Here is an 8,315-nt window from a genome sequence, read left to right on the forward strand (position 1 = left end):
TGCTGGGTTTGTGGATGGCAGTTCAAGGTTAATGGGCAACATCCTACTGGGAAGGATGCCTCTGTGATCAATGACGGCCTAGTGAGACTTGGACAGTGCTCTAGGAGAAGGTGTGCCAATGAATGAATGGGACACTCTATAGAAAACTCAACAGGGTGAGAACATGAGTGAAAGAGAGGCTCAATTAGAGGGATAATAGAAAAGCAGGGGAATACAGTGCAGGAGTTAGTCATATCCAGTATAGGAAGCTCAGTAGAGAATCAGTAGATGGCAGGGGTGGGGGCTTGATGGGCAGGTCCACAGGGGGTAAATGAGGACATTAATGGGCCAGTCAATGGATCACTGGGAAGGTCAACAGACTGCTCAGAAAGCATCAGTGTGGGAGGTCGGGACAGTGGCGGGTGGGGTCAATAGGACAGTAAATGGGATTAATGGGCAAGTCAATATAACAGCAGTAGGATTGGTCAGGTATGGTGGCTCATGCCTCTAATCCCAGCACTTTGGGAGGCCAAGGCAGGAAGATCATTTGAGCCCAGGAATTCAAGACGAGCCTGGGCAACATAGCGAGACACCCTGTCTACAAAAAATTTTAAAAATTAGCCAGGTGTGGTGGCGTGTGCTTATAGACCCAACTACTCAGGAGGCTGAGGTGAGAGGATTGCTTGAGCCCAGAAGGTTGAGGCTGCAGTGAGCTGGGATCACGCCACTGGACTCCAGCCTGGACAACAGAGAGACTCTGTCTCAACAAACAAACAAACAAACAAAAAAACAAACAAACATAGTGGGATCAGCTGGGGGAGGGCAATGGATGACTCAATGAAATAATTAATGGGATGTCCAATGACAGGGAGGGTCAATGCAGAGATGAGGGCTGAGCCTGTGGGTTGAGGGGATTCAATTAGGGAGTTAATAGGATGACTACTGAGGACTCAGTGGAGAGTCAATGGGAGGGTAAGTGGAATCTCAATGGCGCTTAATAATGACAAGTGGATGCCGGGCATGGTGGTCCCCTGTCATTCCAGCACTTTGGGAGGCAGAGGCAGGTGGATCACTTGACGTCAGGAGTTAGAGACCAACCTGGGCTGTATGGTGAAACCCCGTCTCTACTAAAAATACAAAAATTAGCCAGGCGTGGTGGCACGTGCCTGTAGTCCCAGTTACTTGGGAGGCTGAGGCAGGAGAATCACTTGAACCTGGGAGGTGGAGGTTGCAGTGAGCTGAGATCACACCATTGCACTCCAGCCTGGGCAGCAGAGTGAGACTCTGTCTCAATAATAATAATAATGAGAAGTGGAGAGTCATGGGGAGGGATCAACAAACAAGTCAAGGGGAAGGGGCTGAGTAGCTAGCAGTGCCTAGTGAGCAGGGTCACTAGGAAATTGGAGTGGACATCTTTAAGGGCCAGGGGCAGAGCTACTAGAGGGGGCATCAGTAGGAAAAGATGAGTCATCATGGGTGACTGGGGAGTAGATGGGACAGTGAGGAAGAGTGGGTCAGTGTGGCCTTTGGAGCCTCACCTGGCTGTGGTCGAGGTCTTTTGGGCTCATGTCCTCGGGCCACAGGCTGAGAGGGTCAAGGCCTTGGGGCAGCTGTGTGGCCACAGAAGTGGGAGCGGATCCAGGCTGAAGGCATGGGCTGCGCCACAGAGACGCGCTAGGCGGTGGACACAAGAGATGAGGAATTCATAGTGAGCTCCTCCAAATGTGTGGAAACAGACAGCTCCCATGGCAGTGCAGACCAGTGATTCCTCCAGGACAATGGGGCTGGACGGGGACTGGGTTGACAGGCAGCTGTGCCAGCTACCTGTGGAGGCCTTGCAGTGATCTTGGCACTTGTCAGGTCAGCACTGGGGCACCCTGGTTACCAGGGCCCCAAGGGCTGGGCAGCGGCCCTTCTGCAGCAGGCAGCCAGTCAGGCTTTGAAAGTAGCGCTACAGGGTGGCTGCAGTACACTGGGGCTGATGAGGTTGGCACATGTGGCTGGACATGCAGAGCCATGTGCAACAAAGCAGGAGTATTCTGGGCACTGGGGACTGGGGCTGGGACACAAAGGTGGGAAAACAAGTGGTGGGGTCACAGGACTCAGGGCAGGGGTTGAGGCGGGGGACTGTCAGAGGAAGAGGGATCAGGGACCCATGAAGACAAGGTCCTCAGTCCCTTCTTTCTCAGAATCCAGAAGTCACGCCCCAATCTGTGTGTGTGTGTGTGTGTGTGTGTGCACGTGCATGAGTATGTGTGTGTGAGAGAGAGAGAGAGACTCACTCTTTCGCCCAGACTGGAGTGCAATGGCGCGATCTCGGCTCACTGCAACCTTTGCCTCCTGAGTTCAAGTGATTCTCCAGTCTCAGCTTCCCAAATAGCTGGGATTACAGGCACCCACCACCACATCTGACCAATTTTTGTATTTTTAGTAGAGACAGGTTTCACCATGTTGACCAGGCTGGTCTTGAACTCCTGACCTTAAGTGATCCACCTGCCTTGGCCTCCCAAAGTGCTGGTATTACAGGTGTGAGCCACCATGCCCGGCCTCATGCCCCAATCTTTGACTCCGCTTCTGTGACCACACAATTGCACCAAAGCCACAGCCATGGTTACCTCAGAATTGACAGCCTAGGACTCCATCTGTGATGCCACATACCTCCCCTCTAGGGCAGCCGACAGGGACATGGGTCATAGCCTCTCCTAGCCAGCAGGTACAGGAGGAGGAAAGGACCTTGATGAGGATGGTCTGGACAGGCTGAGGAGGAACGGGGGTTGGGGATGGTGTGGGGATGGTGAGGTGGTCATTGAGGGAGGGTGCAGCTATGGGTTCTGAGATAAGACCCGTATAAGGATGAGTACGGGGGATCAGTGGGATGACCCAAGCGAGACTCTTAACAAAGACCAGAGAGAATGCTTGCAGGGAAGTACTGGCCATTGCAGAAGCAGGAACAGGGATGCAGTCACCCCCAGCCGGGAAAACTCCATCCTTACACTTGTAGCCCTCAGCATGGGGAGTGGGGAGCCCTATCACCTCTTGCACACCTGGGTTCACACACAGGCTGTGGTGGCTGTGCCAGGAACACAGCCTGGCTTTGGAGAGGTGGCTTGAGAGGCTCAAGCAAGCCAGGAACCAACCCTCTATTCAACCAGCACCCCCAGACGGCATCCTCCCAGGAACCCTCCACCTTGGATTAATTATAGCAGCAATAATAACAACCGGCATTGACTGGGCAGTGTCTGCATACCATGCAGTGTGCTAGCTACTTTCATGTGCCCTGGATATGATAAACATGGCTTCCTTGCTCTTTTTTTGGAGGGGTCTTGCCTACTATTCCCAGCCTCTGCTGACAGGGAGCCATGTGGTCCCACCCAGCATCATGGGTCTGTGGGGAACCTGCCAGGGATCTCTAGTAATGAATGCCTTTTTTGCCTTCCTTCCCCACCCTCTTTTTTTTTTTTTTTGAGGCAGAGTCTCGCTCCGTCACTTGGGCTGGAGTTCGGCAGTGGCGCGATCTCGGCTCACTGCAAGCTCCACCTCTGAGTTCATGCCATTCTCCTGTCTCAGCCTTCCAAGTAGCTGGAACTATAGGCACCCGCCACCATTCCCGGCTAATTTTTTGTATTTTTAGTAGAGACGGGGTTTCACCGTGGTCTCGATCTCCTGACCTCATGATCCGCCCGCCTCTGCCTCCTAAAGTGCTGGGATTACAGGCATGAGCCACTGTCCCCGGCCTCTGGCTAATTTTTATCTTTCTAGTAGGGACAGGGTTTTGCCATGTTGTCCAGGCTGGTCTCAAACTCCTGGCCCCCTGTGATCCACCCATCTTGGCTTCCCAAAGTGCTGGGATCACAGTGTGAGCCACTGTGCCTGACCTTTTTTTTTTTTTTGAGACAGGGTCTCACTTTGTCACCTAGGCTGGAGTGCAGTAGTGCCATAATAACTCACTGCAGCCTCCAAATCCTGGGCTCCAGTGATCCTCCCTACTCAGCCTCCAGAGCTGTGGTTGGGACCACAGGCACACGCCACCACACCTGGCTAATTGTTTAATTTTTTTGCAGAGACAGGGTCTTGCCATGTTGCCCAGGCTGGTCTTGAACTCCTGCGTTCAAGCAATTCCCAAAGTGTTGGGATTACAGGCATGAGCCACTGCACCTGGCCAGATTTTGCATTTTCAATAAGCTCTGGGGGTTGCTAATGCTGCTGGGGGACTTTAAGAAATGCTGTCTTCAAATAGCCCCTGAGGTAGGTTATGTGCCCTGTAAGTGTTAGCTAAGAAAGAAAATCAAATCTGTCTTCCCCACAAGAATATGTGCAGTACTCAGCTGGGCGCAGTGGCTCACACCTGTAATCCCAGCACTTTGGGAAGCTGAGGCAGGCAGATCACCTGAGGTCAGGAGTTTGAGACCAGCCTGGCCACCATGGTGAAACCCCATCTCTACTAAAAATACAAAAATTAGCCAGACGTGGTGGTGAGTGCCTGTAGTCCCAGCTACTCGGGAGGCTGAGGCTGGAGAATCACTTGAACCCAGGAGGTGGAGGTTGCAGTGAGCCGAGATTGTGCCACTGCACTCCAGCCTGGGCGACAGAGCAAGACTATCTCAAAAAAAAAAAAAAAAAAAAGAAAAAAAAAGATATGTGCAGGACTCTACTCTGTTGGTGCTCTATCTCCAGCCTATGCCCAGCACTTAGTAGGTCCTCAACCCATACCTGTGGAGTCACGACAGACCAGACCCAGGTCCCTTGCGGGCCCTGCCTCATGCTGGCTCTGTCTGCTCTTGGGTGGAGACTCATGGCAGAGGCCCAGGCCCTCCAGCACAGCACACTGGTACCAGCCATCAGCTCACAGGCAGGCATGGGGCACTTTGTGATCCCCAGGGATGTGATCCACTTCGGCCATGCAGGCCTGGAAGAAGGGCTGTCTGGTGACAGGTGTGTGTGACAGGGTGCCAGTGGGTCCCTGGCTAGGCAAGAGGCTGCAGGCACTGGACCACATCGTGTCTGTGCCAGGGTCCTCAGTGGCCACCGGACAGCCTGACCTTGGGCAAGGACGTGGCGGGGCGCAGGGCTCGGGCCTCAGCAGTTGCCAAATCATCCAGCTGCTGTCTTACCTTTGCAGTTGCCATGGAGGCCACGGGGAATCAGAGGTCAGAGGCGGTGTGCCAGGACTGGTGCGGGAAGAGTGGAGGGGGATCAGATGCATGTGAGAAGGAACTTGGGGGTGAGGTATGAAGAGACACGGGACTGTGGAGGAGGGGAGAGCCGGGGTGAGGGAGTTGTAGGCAACACTCAGGATGGGCATTGTGGAGTATGACCAGCACCACGGCAGGAAGACAGGGGAGGGGCATGGAGACCAAGGGAGGAGGAGAGAGAGTAGTAGGGTGGGCAGGGCGGTGTGGGGGAGAAACAGGGATTAGCATTAGGGACAGGGGAGGGATCTAGAGCCAGGGAGGAGTCTGGAGAGACTAAGAGGACAAGGGGCTATTCTGAGAGGAAGAGTTGGTGGTGAGGGAGGGTCAGGCAGGGAAGGGTTTGGGGAGGAGACAATGGCAGCTGTTGGGGAGAGGGGTCACTTCCAGATCTAAGAGGAGGAGAAAGAACGGGGAGATGAAGACTTGGGGCAGGAGAGAGTGGTGGGGCATGCTGGCGTGGTGAAGCGAGGGAGGAGGGGAGTGGGGGAGACACAGTGAGACTGGGCTGCATGGAGCAGGAGGTGCGGCCAGCAGGGGACTGGCTTTAATCAGAGCAGGGCTGGCACTTTAGGATAGGTTAAGGTCCAATGTGGACCATGAGGGCTAGGCACGGCAGCTCATGCCTGTAATCCCAGCACTATGGGAGGCCAGTGGATGAGCTGTGGTCAGGAGTTTGAGACCAGCCTGGCCAATATGGTGAAACCCCATCTCTACTAAAAATATAAAACTTAGCTGGGTGTGGTGGTGCACATCTGTAATCCCAGCTACTCAGGAGGCTGAAGCAGGAGAACTGCTTGATCCCAGTAGGCAGAGGTTGCAGTGAGCCGAGATCATGCCATTGCACTCCAGTCTGGGCAACAGAGTGAGACTCCATCAAGAAAAAAAAAAAAGAAAGAAATAAGGAAAGGGAAAGGGAAGGAGAGAGATACAGAAGTGCAGACGGGAGAAGGGAGGAGAAGAGTGGAAATTAGGGTGTTGGCAAGGGGAAGGGAAGGAGGCCATCAGAGAGCCATATACAGAGATCTTGCCCACCAGAACAGAGCCACGAAGGTGCTAAAATGAGGTGAATGACAGGACAAGGGCTCTCTTGACTGTCCCTGGTTACCGAGGTCCACACCAAAGTGGTGGCCATGCACACACAGCAGCAGCACACGGCAGAGGCCGGACGGTCCCAGGTCTCTCTCCAGCACCACCTCGAAGGGCCGCACACCCCACAGGCAGCCCAAAACTATGCAGACACCCAGGAGCCCAAATGTGGTGCTCCCAAAGGTGCTATCATGGAGTTGCCTGAGGCTGTGCAGAGGCCTGGGGCCTCCTAGGGGATGTGGCAGGGTTTGCAAGCCACCAACATTGGTAGGCAGCAGCACCAGATGGCGGGCAAGTGGCTGCCGTGGGCCCACCCTCCATGCAGGGGGCGCTAGGATCTGTCATCTGGTGCACTGCAGGGGTGGGGCTGGAGAGCTCAGCTTAGACAGAACTGAAGCTGGAACCTCAGATCAGTAAAGCCCAGGTGGCTGACCGTGGTTCAGAGGCACTGATGGGTCTCTGTGATGGGTGAGGGCTTGGGGGCTGGGCCATGATCAGGTTCTGAGTCCCTGAAGAGATAAGGGCTGAAGGGCTGGGCCATAATCAGGGCTGAGATTGGGGAAGCATATGAGCTGGGGGCTGGCTTTAATCAGAGTAGGGCTGACACTTTAGGATGGGCAATGGTCGAGGTCAAGTCTGGACCATGACTGGGGAGGGGGTGAGGCCGGCATCATGGGAAGTACAAGGTCTCAGGGATTAAATGGTGCAGTGAAGATCTGCCATCCTGGGATAGGCAAGAGCTGAGGAGCTGAACTCCAGTCGGGAGTGGAGCCAGGCTCCCCAGATGAGCAAACCTGGATGAGCATGTGGCAGGGTCCAGCACCCAGACACATCTCCATCACTCAGTGTTGGAAATAGGGACCTGGTGCCAGCAACTCATGACACAGCTGGAAGGGCCCCAGGGCATCCAGGAGGATGTGAACAAAGTGGGCCAGGGTGCTAGTGATTGGCAGGGTGGCACAGGATGGTGGTCATGATGGCGTCTTGCCAGAAGCATTTGGACACCCAGACAGCCCACCAAGCAGCCACAGGCCCAAGCCAATATGTCCTCAGGCAGCTTGGTGCTTGCCTCAACTCTGAGCACCCAGGGACCCTCCAGTGTAGTTAGCACCTAGCCCCGCCCCTATTGCTGCTGGTAGTGTCAGTGTCGCATGGATCCCAGGGTGTAGGTCCCACACGGGTCAAAGGAGCAGCCGGCCATGGTGTCCCAGCCCAGGCAGAAGATGAGTCCCAGCCCTGGCAGAAGACTGTTGCCTGGAGCCTGGAAGTGCAGATTCTTGCAGTCACCATTCACCTGTGGGGAGAGGGCAGGTCAAGCTAGAGCTTGGGGGCCCAGTGTCAGTACCAAGGATGCCTGGATCCCTGCTTTTAGCAGGGGTTCTGGGGGGCCGGTTGAGGGGCTAGGGGTCTGTCCACAACACCTAGAAATGCTTGGACTGCTGTTGATGACCCTGACCACCCTTTTCAACAAATCTTGAGGGGTAAGAATTATGGATTCTGGAGGTTGGGGCTATAGTATTCCTGAATTGGAATTGATATAATATATGTGCAAAATAGGCTGGGTGCAGTAGGTGATGCTTTAATCTCAGCAATTTGGGAGGCCAAGGCAGGCCAATTGCTTGAATCCTGGAGTTCAAGACCAGCCTGGACAACACAGTAAGACCCTGTCTCTACAAAAAATGAACATACATATTGACTTGCACCTGTAGTCCCAGCTACTAGAGAGGCTACAGGGGCAAGAGGTGAGAGGATTGCTTAAGTCCAAGTGGTCGAGGCTACGGTGAGCTGTTTTCTCACCACTGCATTCCAGCCTGGGCAAGAGTGAGACTCTGTCTCAAATACACACACACACACACACGCGCGCACACACACACACGTATAAAATAGAACAGTTCTCAGCACATAGTTGGTGCTCAATAAATATTTGTCTAACTAATGCATGAATGAATAAATGAATGAGGTTCATAGGTGATGCTGGGCTATAAGCATTCCAAGGATGCTGGACTTTCTAAGTAATGGCAGGGGTTCCAGGGTACTGTGGTGACTGGTACTGGGCAG

The sequence above is a fragment of the Nomascus leucogenys genome, chromosome 10 (genome assembly GCF_006542625.1).
Source record: "Nomascus leucogenys isolate Asia chromosome 10, Asia_NLE_v1, whole genome shotgun sequence".
Taxonomy (NCBI): domain Eukaryota; kingdom Metazoa; phylum Chordata; class Mammalia; order Primates; family Hylobatidae; genus Nomascus; species Nomascus leucogenys.